Raw genomic sequence first — 12,301 nt, 5'->3', positions numbered from 1 at the left:
GCTCGCATTTGTAGGCTGTGAAATGCATGGCAGGTAGTGGGGAAAACAGGAAGTTTCAACGTAATTCCCAGAGGTGATGTGTGGGATTGAAACCAAAAACTGTTTTATGTTTATTTTGGCTGACGTAGCTGGAACCTTGTGATGCGGAGTTATTAATGTGCAGCAAAACATTCCAGTGGGTATGCACCCATGAACCTGCTGGCTTCTTGTTACTGTATTTAAAGAGATGCTGTAGAAAATAAAACCTAGTTTATCCAGTGAACTTTAACAGCACTGCATCTGTTCAGATGACGCAGTTTCTAAGAATATGCTTTTTTTAGAGCTCCTGTTACTTATCTGATCACTCCATGGGCCAGGACATAGAATCCTTCACACAAATACAGTTTCCTACATTCCCTGCTACTCATTTATCTGACAGGAGGAAAAGGGGGAGTAACAACTCTATGAATTCACCCTCTTCAGCACACTGAAAATTTTTCCCCATGGAGTCCTTCCTGGGGTTACTTCCTGCAGTACAGCACAGGCTGCACTCCAGAGTCGTGGAATTTTGTATATGCCCTTTCATCCATTTTGGGCCTCTCTTTGCAAATGCTTTTGTCTGCCTCACCTTCTATTGAATTATATTCTAATTTCTGGCTTTTTTTTAAGCCAGAAAACAGGAGTCAGTGTCATGCATGTGTTCACTGGTCAGCTCTGTGGCCAGCATAAGGAAAACAAGACTGGGGAAAAAAAGGGCATTAGCCAACATCCAAGGCAAAACTCACTGTGATCTGTAATGAAATAATCTCTAGAAGTTCCCTCCACCCCCAGAATTAGAGTCTGGGCTGTGTTCTGAAGCATGAGGAGGCAGAGATATAATCTTCAAGTTATTCTGATACTGCTGTGAACTAGGGTCTGCCTAGAACTGCACAGGGAATGTCAGCAGTTTGTTCCTGTTGGAGAGTAGCAATGTCTTGTGCCTGTCCAAAGGAATTTCTGTGGCTAAAACCTCAAACTGGATTTTGAACAATTTTTTTCAGCAATGATTGCATGAAACTGTACCCATTACATATAATAACTAGCACTCATTCTGCTACCCTCTCAAGCATTGAGAGATGGAAGCCCAACTTGAACTTGGCAGCCCAATTATGAATGATAGCACCATGGAAGAATGTATTTTCATCCTTCCTGTTCAAGAAACTACTGGATGTGGCACTTAGTGCTATGGTTTAGTTGATATGGTGGTGTTCTGTCAAAGCTTGGACTAGATGATCTTGGAGGTCTTTTTCAACCTTAATGATTCTGTGATTCATATTTTTTCCCCTCAGCTCTATACTAATGCCCTGGGAAGAGTGGGAGATAATTGAATTTTGGTAGAAGGTGGCTAGAAACTGGGGGAGGAGGGTGTTCTTTCATTTTCACTGCACACAGCACAGTTATAAATAGTAATTTGTATGAACAGTTCAAACAAACAAAAAAAAAGTCCTACCACAGCTTACCTTAAGGTTTTTACCTGCTAATTGAAGGTTATCTTTCACTTAACTGCCTTTCAAAGTCATTAGCATTGTTCAGCTGGGGAAATAGCTAAATTGTAACTGAGACTGGTGGACATAAGAGACAAGCATAAAAAGCAATCAGGTTCCTTTCAGTAACTGAATATCCCAGGCTTGCAGCAAAGTTTAAGTTATGTGCTGGGCTATCCAATGCTGGCTGATGAAAATGTCTGATATTGCACTGATTCCTGAGGTAAAGGACAGCAGGACTTACCATGTTCTGTGTAAACAAGCAGGATACTATCAAAAGGTGAATAAGCAGGAATAAGCAGGACTGTGACAAAACATGCTGTTATTGCAGTTGATGCAGGCATGCCAAAGCCATCTTAAAACTAACAGCTTGACAACTTTCTGAGCTTCTCAGGTAGATGTTGCAGCACACATTGGTTTCTGCACTTCCACAGCTGTCCTGCTAACATCATGCAAGTATCTAGTGTAAAACCAGGTCTATCACAGCCATGGGACTCAAACTTGGAGTACAAACAATACAGACAACTAAAATGACCCTTTAAACCTTCAAAACTAGCTTGGATGTCAGAGCAGAAAGAGATTCTAGTCCATACACACATATGTGGGCACTCTTCCTGCTACCACTGAAAGTGAGAGCTCCATACCAGATTGAGTAAGTCTTCCTTTCTTAGCATTGCTATGTGTTTTGAAGAAGGAAAGTCCCCATGATGTACCTTGCCAAAGTCACAGAACTTCACAGCCACCTCTAGACTGGTGGTATACAATGCTGGTATTTCATCCTTTCATCCTTTATTTCAACCATGACTCTAGACCTGGTTCAGAGGCCCCGTGTCAGTCACTCATGACAGTGAGACACCGCTTCCTTTGTGTAGATGCTCAGAGAATCCAGTCTGAGGGTGGCCCAGGCTGCAGCATTTCTGAGTATCTCCAGTGCCACTGTTTCTGCTCTTCCAGATCAGTGAGTCTGTTGTTGGGCCATGTGTCATTTCTAAAAGTCATAAAAACTTGTTCAGGGATGTGCAGGTTGCACATTTCTAGTTTCAGATAAGGATACCTACTTTTCAACTTTCTAATCCCCTAAACTGCTGCAGAGACTGTAGTTTGAGGACTTCAGTTTGCTTATAAAAAAGGAGAGTGGGGGCTGGTGGTGTAGAAGTTACTATTTTTGCTCCAGGACAGGAAACCAAGATTTTCTTGTAGTCTGATTCCATCCAGCTGACCTTGCTGCTGTCCTCATCTTATCACAGGCTTGTCTGAATGACCTCAATTCTTGTCCTGGTTGGAGAATTCCTCATAGTTCTGTCACCAGTTACAACTCAGGTCATAGCCACAGGGGAAACCACTGTGGAGACACTGCAGACAGCTGCTGGTCTGTGACAGACAGGACCATGTTCCAAGACCAGTTAGCCAGTGCTTCTGCCTCAGCTTCCCCCAACAGATGTGAATAGTAGCATTTATTTGCATCACTGGCATATGGCTTCTTGTGTTGGCTTGAGTACCCTCATCTCCTTTTTTCCCATTTGTTCATATTGTCCCTTCACTGTTCATGCTTTTTTGCTTGTTTCAGGTAAGCCAGTGCAGTAATGCTCTGCATAAAAAGAATTCTCAGACTGTGAGCACCCCAAATGTGACAGCTGTTAGTGATACATCCTCCTAAAAATCCATTCTTAAATCCATAAACCCTCAGATATTCAACTGAATGCTGGAAAGTTTTGCTTCAACATGGATGTTTCAGTGAGACCATCTGGGACTTCTCTAAATGTATGGTGTTTTAAAACACTTAGCTCAGTTTTATGCATTTTACCTGTAGGTCTTGAACAATTATAGCATCTTTTCTCTCCTCCAACACTTTTTTCCTATGCTTACAATGAAAACTGAGGGCAAACTGTGCTTGGCTAGAGAGTTGTGAGAGAGAATGAAAGAGCAGAATGGGAGTAATTTGGAGGGGTTCAGATTATCTGTGTGCACATGCCTTGAATAATCTGGGTTTATGGATGCTTCCAATGTACTCCTTCTTGCTCTGTCCCACTAAATTTAACATAATGCAGCTTCATAATATAATTACCAATATGTGGTTGAGGCATTAAAGGGGTAAAGCTGCAAGATACTTTGCATCATTTGCATATTTTCATCTGAGGAACAAACTCTAATTATTCAATCTCATTTATAAAATCTGCTCATCCCTACATAGGGAAAAAAAATGCCCCAAACCACTTTTCTGTGGATTACAATAAATAATACTCGAAAAGGAATTTTAAAACTGTACACCAAATTCAGCTCTCATGTAAATGTGCATTACTTCTTCCAAAGTACCAGAGCATGGATTTACCTACAAGTAAATCCTCTCCCTGTATGGCTGAATTTGGCCAGAGACTTCTGCAGCATCTCTTAGGTCATTAGTTCAGGTTATGCAGAGCCTTAGGAGACCACACCAGTGGAGTGTGAGCAGCAGCAACCAATTCTGTGCTCCAGTTTCACAGAGCCACATAAAGCAGCAGGGGAAGCAAAGATGACAAATCACACTTGCTGGCACTTCAGTGAAAAGATTAGTATTAATGGATTAGGAATCCAATTAGCCACTCCTCTTCTTTTAGCAAAAGCTGGCATGTCAAAGGTTGCTGTCTCTCACGAGAATAGTGGGGTGCAGATGGCTGAAAATCATGACATGCTTTGATGCAAAATAAAATTTTGGCCCCATCATTTTGTTTCCAACTTTGGACCTCCTACGGAAAGCAACCCTGTCACTGGCTGGCTGGGCTCCTCCACACAGCCACTTCCATCTGTAGCCATCTTTCCATGCTAATGGAACAGATTTCTTATCCAGATTGGTATCTGTTTGCCAGACAGTGTTACAGAGCTGTCAACAAATGGATTGCAAATCAGCTTTATATTTGTTTAAATGAAGTTTCTTCTCTTGTCTTTCACACGTCTTCAGTGAAGCTCAAGGTCAGCAGTTAGAGGATTTTTTAAAAAGAAAAAAAACCCATGTTTCTTTTCTACTTTCTTTCTGCTTGTAGAATTTTTTTTTTCAGATGGAATTTAATGCTGGACTATTTTCAATATTGTATTTATTACATAGCAGTATTTCCTATTCATCCTCTGAGAATTCCCTTGTACCCTTTAATGAGGAATTCAGAACACTTTGTATTTTGTTAAATACGTGCTAGACCAATAATGACCAGAAAATTTGCAGAATTCCTAGATATTAATCTGGTCTCTGCTGGGCTTTGCAGTCTTTGCAGAGGGATTTGTCAGAGAAAATTAGTGCTTAGTCTGTCACACAGAGCACCTCTGGCATCTTGACACTCCAGAAGACAATGGGCATTTCTTCCCCATTGTAGATCGAGTGTCATTCCACAGAATGCCCAGTTCATTGCTGATTTTTCTCCAGGTCTTAAGGGTGATCAGTAGTGATATATGATTGGTGGTGGGAGGCAAGAAGGTCGCTTTCTCCTTCCCTCTTTTTTTTTTCCTCTTACTTATATTTCCCAGATACTACAGAAGTCTTCATAGAAGACTGAAAACTGAATCTCCTGAATATCTCATTTGTTCTGATCTTTGTGTACTATTATCAGAGATTTATGAATTACTTGAGTCTGACTAGTGTGTTTCCTATACCTGATATTAATACTGACACTGACTTTTGTAGAACCAGATGCAGACTGCTGTTAATCTCCCTCAAAATACAATAATATAATGCCATTAAAAAGAGAGCTATTATTTTAATTAAAATGGGATCAATTTTCTAAACCAAGCATCCATGTACTCCACAAAGTTCTATGATCATGGAAGTGCTATGGAGCAGAATGGATCCATACAAGCTGTGCTGCCTAAACTTTCATAGGCTGCTCTTATCAGTATCCAGAGACTTAAGAATGCCTTTCTCCTGATGGTCATGACCAAAGACTATCAGATTTGTAAAATTGGTAGAAAAATAAATCTTCAATTGATGGTTGGGGTTAAACCATGACAGCAGTGCATCGAAACAGGCCTCCAAGGTAGTAGAAAATGAAAAGCAATAAACAAAATAATTTAGGATGAAAGATAATATTTTACATAATTTTTTGTTGTTTTGGTTAAATAATCTGTGCTGTAAATTGAAAAAATTCTGTATTGAACAGCCAGTATATCCTTATAGTCTCTAAAACTGATATAATTATATATTCTTGTAATTATAATTCAATGTCTGTTAGCTTGTTACACTGTCTTTGGACAACTCAGACAAGAATTAATAATGTCTATTTAAAACCTAATTTAATTTTCAGTGATTAAAAAATAATTAACACAAGTTCAGGCAATCTGCACATCACATTTCTTGCCATCACTTTAGTTTTCTTGGAACTGAGAAAAATAACAGCTTTTTAAATTAAATAAAACAAATGTTGCTTTGGTCTTTCCAGGCTGTTCATGGAAAATCCCGCTATCTTCATGTTTGTAATTAGTTGCAATAGTTTCAGCAAAATCCCTCACTTCATATTTAAGCACCACTGCCATCCCATCTGCAGTGGGGTTGTGAGCTCCTCCTGGGCAGAGCCCAGCAGCTGGAAGACATGGACACACGAGTTCAATTCTGCTGTTTTTGCCCTTTTTTACAAGCAGAGGATTTGGCTTCTGGTTTATCTTTTTGGTTGCTTTCTTGTCTGGCTCCAGTGTTTCCTATTTACAGATATATGTGTTATGTTGACCACTTTGATGTATATCTCCTTCCTTCTTTTCTCCTTCCACTCTCTCTCTTCCTTTCAGTTTTTCTGTTCAGGCTTTGTGTGACTGCAACCAATTTTGGTTACAGTGATTAGATTAAACCACGCCACTGCCCCACACATCAGCCCAATTTACTGCCAAAGCTAAATTTCAATTTGAAGCATGTCTTTGATTCCAGCAAGTTTAATGTGATTCTCATCTGCACGAGAGGAGAGAGCTGTGGCTATCCCAGCAGCCTCCCACCCTGGGACAGCAGACAATGTCCTGCAGAACGCTTTCACACTACAGAGTAACAACTCAGACCTTGAGAGCAGAACTGGGCCATTGCTACCAGAGCCTCTAAAGACAATTATCTTTTTCATTTTGTGCCCTACAGATGTAACTCTTTTCAGTAGCACAGAGTTGGTACATTTTAAGCAGCTGCTACATTTTCTAAATGAGTCAGCACTAATAATTGTTCTGCAAGCAAATAACTTTGGTAATAAATCTTTCCATCCATGTGCTCTAGGAAACAGAGAAGGAAAAGGACCAGAAGACCTGATTGCTGTCACAGTTGTTTTTATCACTGCCCTGCTAAATGATTTCTGGTAAGTTGTTTCATAGCCATTTTCTGATCATATTTTTGTCAGTGTAGAATAAGAATTCCCAAATGGCACAATTTTACTTATAATACTGCTAGTAAAATTGTTTACAGAGGAGGTCGTCAGACTCAGGGGATTCATTAAGCAATAAATGTGGCTTTTACAGCTGTTGGGTACAGGCTTTTTTGTCATCTGCCCATTAAACCAGATGACGAAAGGAGTTCACCAATGCCAGACTCTCTCCTTGGCCATACATAGAAATAATGGTCATTCATTACATACAAATGGGTATGTTTGAAACATCAAGTGAATATATTTGATGTGGTTTAACTCCCCCGCCACCAACTAAGCTCCACAAATCTCCAGGGGTACAGGAAAGAGAATCAGAGGAGTAAAAATGAGAACAACTTGCGGGTTGAGATAAAGCTTAATAGATAAAACAAAAGCTGTGCACACACAAGGAAAGCAAAACAAGGAATTCATTCACCACTTCCTATAGGCAGGAAGGTGTTCAGACATCCCCAGGAAAGCACAGCCCTGTCACGTGTAATGGCTACCTGGGAAGACAAATGCCATCACTCTGAATGAGTCCCCTGCCCCTTCTTTCTTCTTTCCCTTTTATTTATATGCTGGCCATGATGCCATGTTGGATGGAATAACCCTAAGGTCATTTGGGGTCAGCTGTCCCAGCTGTGTCCCCTCCCCACTGCTTGTCCACCCCCAGCCTACTCACTGGTGGAGACAAAGGCAGAAAGGTCTTTATTCTGTGTGAGCCCAGCTCAGCAAATAACAAAAACCTTCCTCCTATCATCAGTAGTGATTCCAGTAGAAATCCAAAACACAGCCTCATACTACATACTATGAAGAAAACTAACTCTACCCCAGCCAAAACCATTACATTCTCCAGCCCTTATTCCATACCATTTACATCGTGGTCAGATCCCACATTATCTAATGTATAGTCATTAACCACCACGCCCCTTCCCATCCTTTGGTGTAATACACAGGTATCATTCCTTTAGTTTATGGATAATCCCTGTAAAATATCCATAAAATGTCCACAATGTCCACTGAGTTAATTTAGTCCATGGCTTCAGGCTCTCTTGGTTATGATGATGACTCAGGGTGGGGGAAGTGTTGTGGGTTTGTTGTGTGAAGCCACTGAGCAAAAGTCAGCATGGGTTGGGGTCACTGCTGCACTTACACTGCTTCTTGTAAGGCTTCTCCTCCATTGTTCAGGTGGATTTGATACAGTAATTCCTATAACAACAATTTAAAGGTATATCCATTACAAGCTCCATTCCTGGTCCCCTTGCACCAGGGCTTAACATTGCAGTGAACACTGAGCAGTAAACCACAAAAGTAAATGTCCAGTAGTTAAAAGTAGTTAATTTTCCTGCCTTTCTTTGTATCTATAATTAGGCTCTGAGGACTTTATTGCCCTCGGGCAGAGTGCCTTTCTCTAGCAGTTGCACAAAGAATCACAGAACCGTTTAGGTTGGAAAGGACCTTTAAGAGCATCAACTCCAACCATTAACTGAGTCTGACTGACTCCAGCATGCACGTTCTTACTGTTACCACATCCTGCACTTCCTAGTTTCTTTTCATGGCCCATTGCTTAGCAATTGATTTTACTTCACACTGTGAATTCTCCATAAATAAAAGGTGGGCAATAACATTTTAACATAAACGGTCAGTTCTTGTGATTCTCTCTTTATTCACTCAATCAATAACTTAAAGTTGGTAAAAAAATTCATTGACAGGAAGTTCCTGCACTCCCAACCTGAATTGTTTCCCAGCAGTTGCAAAAAGACCCTACAGCCAAGAGTGAGCTGTAGGGGGAGTTACCAGTAATTGTCACAGCATCCTATCTATCTTTCTTTCTGAATCACTTCTACCTTGAAATATCAACTGACAGGCCCAGAATGAATTGGCCTGGATAGGTGTTCCTGTATTCATTTATACTGATACCACAGAAATCATGATCTCAAAAGTCAGCCTCTTACTTAGGCAGAACTACAGCAGCAGACAATGCTGGCATACCACATACTGGGGTGTTGGCAGAGAGAAGCTGCTTCAGGCTGCAGCAAGTCTGCTTTTTAAGTTAATTGCTTCATCTTTGCCACTGCAGGGTCATGCACAGCAATTTATGCCGTCATTTTGTGTTGGTTATTAGAACTAAAACCTTTTGTCACTTGAATAACTTTCACTTAATTTGAAGCATACACTATGAGCTTGAAATGCAAAGTATATCTAAAAAACAGAAATTACTGTCACTGGGAGTTAGTGAATGAAGGAAGCAAGCTAGTGATGCCAAAATTCCAACAATCTATGCTTTAAATCCTTGGTATGATCACTTGTTAATTAAAGTATCTCACTTTGAAGCAATATTGTCCAATACTAAGAATCTCAGGAAACAATGATAAAGAGAATGTGACTGAAAAATTGGATGATGATAACAAGAGAAACATCATAATATTTTATGAGCATATGACTTTGGGGAGGATATTTTTAACTGATAAAAAGGTATCTGAAGCCCTGATTCTGCAAAAGCCCCATAGTCCTTCAACAGAGAAGAGAAATACAGGATATGTCTGGATTTAGAAATGCAAAATGTATTTTTTAATGTTTGAAATAATATGTAATGTTGAGATTCTCTGTGCCTGTAAATATTTTTCCTATGTCTCTTCGGAGACCTAAGTTCTGACAAAAGTAGTGGGTTGAGAGAAAAAGTGGGTTTAATTGGAGCATAAGATTTTCACATTAAATTCACATTTCACATTAAGTTCTGCATTTCCTAGAAAGAAACTTTTGAATATATGGTAATAGATCCTACCTATATTTTTGCTGGATGTCCTACACCATAAAAAAATTCCAGGACCTAAATATATCCTATAGGTAACCTTTTGTCATCAGATGAAGTGGATATGCATGTTGAAACAAATTTGCTGTCCATGTGTGATGTTACCCCATCAATTCAATACCGCTTCTTATGTCCTTAGGAGATCCATGCATAAAAACCCCTCACATACATGAATAAAAGAGTGTTATTTAATATACATGTCTTCTCTGAATCATTACTCTACAATTTTAGGTTCTGTGGTTGCCTCCCACTAGAAGGGAGTTTGTTATACTGAAACAAATATTATAGGAAGAAACACAACTATGGGCTGCCAAAACATTTTGGTACCTGAATTTTCAATGAATTTTCATTAAGTGCCCATAACAATCAAATATGTCTTTCAAGTGAAGTCATAATCAAAAGAAACCTGGGGAATACTGTGAGTTGCACTGGTTTCTGTAAATTGCAAGTGAAAAGGACCAAATTAACATTTTTTTTCATCACAGACAAAGTGGGGTAGGATCAATGGTTTCTTCTCTCTCATGTGGTCTCCACAGGTCTCAAGAAATTTAGGAAAGCACAGAAACTTAAGTTGTCAGTGAAAACAATGTGATTAACAGCAAGTCTGTGAAGAGCAAAACCACAGAAGTGTGGCCCTTCCTGAAAACTTTCTGTATAAAGACATGTTTTAAAACAATGGAATTTGAACTTGTGCTTAGACTGAAAAAGGTCAAAATAAACAGATACATAACTAGCAAAGTGAAATAACAGAAACATAACAATCTGACATTCCACATTTTGTGTTCTTGCTGAGGTCAACAAAAGAAGTGGGATTTATTTTCTTTGTATTGTACATATTTTTGCATCACAATGTTAGTGTGGCCACATTTCTAAAAGTCACTGTAATTTTTTAACCATTCCTTTACAATTATCTGAATTATTCTAGTGAGACAAGCCTTTCTGCTTTTCTTTTTTTTTTCCCTGTAAGACGGACTATGGGGATTCCTGCTGAATGAGTGATTATTTCCAGCTGTGTTAATAAATTTTCTGAAAAGATGACAAGGAATTGTTTAGATATTGTGTTTTAACTGTACAAAAACCAATTTTAATTTTTTAAAAGAGGTGTCTATTATTGGTTGCAAAGAAGTAGCAATTATACTGTGGGAAACAAATCTTTATGAGGAATGGGAAGGAACAGCCCTGAAACATTTCTGTGATTCATATATTTTTCAGGAATCTTTCCTTAAGAAGGACACTTCATTTGAAGATCCTTCCCTTTTAAAAAAAGTGCAAGACTTTATGCCATGTTTGGTTTTAAACTTATCCTTGTCTCTTCCGCCACAGTGAAGCCACATGATTTGAATTAAAGAAACAAATTACAAGGCAATAACTGTATTTTTAAAATATTGCTCAGGAATGCATCCATTAATGAGAATAGCTAATGTAAAGAAAAAACTTCACATAACAAAAAGGCTGAACTCCAAAACAATTCCTTATCCATTCAAAAAGTAAACTTATATAAACACCTATTTACTATAGATAGTACTATCAGCTCCAGAGAACCAAGATTTTAATATGAAATCCTGTGCTTTGCTTTTGTTTCAGGCAGTGTTTATCAAAACAGACTGTTTCAGGTAATTATTTAGTCCACAGATCTTTGCATCCAGTGAACTTCTGGAGTCTCCACTTCCAGAGGTAAATGGAACCTGATCTAGAACTGAACTGCAGATCTGGTTCAGCTGATCTGATCATTCAGAGAACTGTTGGAATTTGTTCCAAATAAAAATTTGCTCCAAAGAATTTGTTCCATTTGTTCCAGTTGTATTTGCAGTAATCTTTATTAGGGTGAGGACAAGGTGTTTCACCAAGTGAAAGGAGATGTATAAATGCAGTGGAGGGATCCACAGGCAGGTAATGTCTTCACATTACCCAAATGCAATCAGTGGTAGCTAGATCAATATTTATCTTAACAGTAATTATCTGAACAATTGTCTGGATCTCAAGAGAAAGTGGCAGTGCATAAACCCCATTAATCCCATGAGGAGATATATCTCCTAGCAAGGAAACATGTTTCAGAGTTTCATTTAGCCTCAAGAGTATTGCATCAGAAAAACAAAGACTTGGGTATCAGAGTTAAAAATTTATATCTTCAAAACCCCTGCAGTACTTCTATGCAGCACAAAAGGGAGTTCCTCCATGCCAATTTTCCAGCAGTGAAGTTCCCTCAGGAGTTAAGTGTATGTTTTGTGTACAGTCTGTTGCTACCTAGTGCATGTAGCTAAGCTACACTGAGATCTCTATTTTAAGCAAATATCTACTGAACTCAGTGGTAAGACCAGGTACATTTGGTATTCAATGATTCTGGTTCAATGTACAAGATAATTTGCCCTTTAAACAATAATTGAAACACCTGTGTAAGTTCAAGTTCATTTTCTGGTCATGAGTTTTCGAACTTACAACTATTATGAATGCTTAAATTAGCTACATAATGCTACAGGATGTAGTTTTAACCTTTTAATTGCAATATGAAAGTAGTAATTTCTGTAGTAATTAGAGAAAGGCGATAACTTTAGGACTAGACCACTTGTCCAGATTGGGGAAAGGAAAAGAAGACTTAGGTTCTTCCATCTACTCTTGTGAATCATTAAATATCCAAACAATAAATGGGTTTCCCC

At 38.9% G+C, this 12,301-nt stretch overlaps 1 long non-coding RNA gene across 1 annotated transcript; it reads left to right on the top strand.

The window, feature by feature from the left end:
• Positions 1-3,103: 3,103 nt before the first annotated feature.
• On the top strand, positions 3,104-11,323 carry LOC137469904 (uncharacterized). Its single transcript, XR_010996775.1, has 4 exons — positions 3,104-3,263; positions 6,712-6,790; positions 8,548-8,611; positions 11,232-11,323. It is a non-coding gene; the product is annotated as an uncharacterized lncRNA (long non-coding RNA).
• Positions 11,324-12,301: the final 978 nt, after the last annotated feature.

Source organism: Anomalospiza imberbis, chromosome 3, assembly GCF_031753505.1.
Source record: "Anomalospiza imberbis isolate Cuckoo-Finch-1a 21T00152 chromosome 3, ASM3175350v1, whole genome shotgun sequence".
NCBI lineage: Eukaryota > Metazoa > Chordata > Aves > Passeriformes > Viduidae > Anomalospiza > Anomalospiza imberbis.
This window is presented reverse-complemented; position numbering and strand designations above follow the sequence as displayed.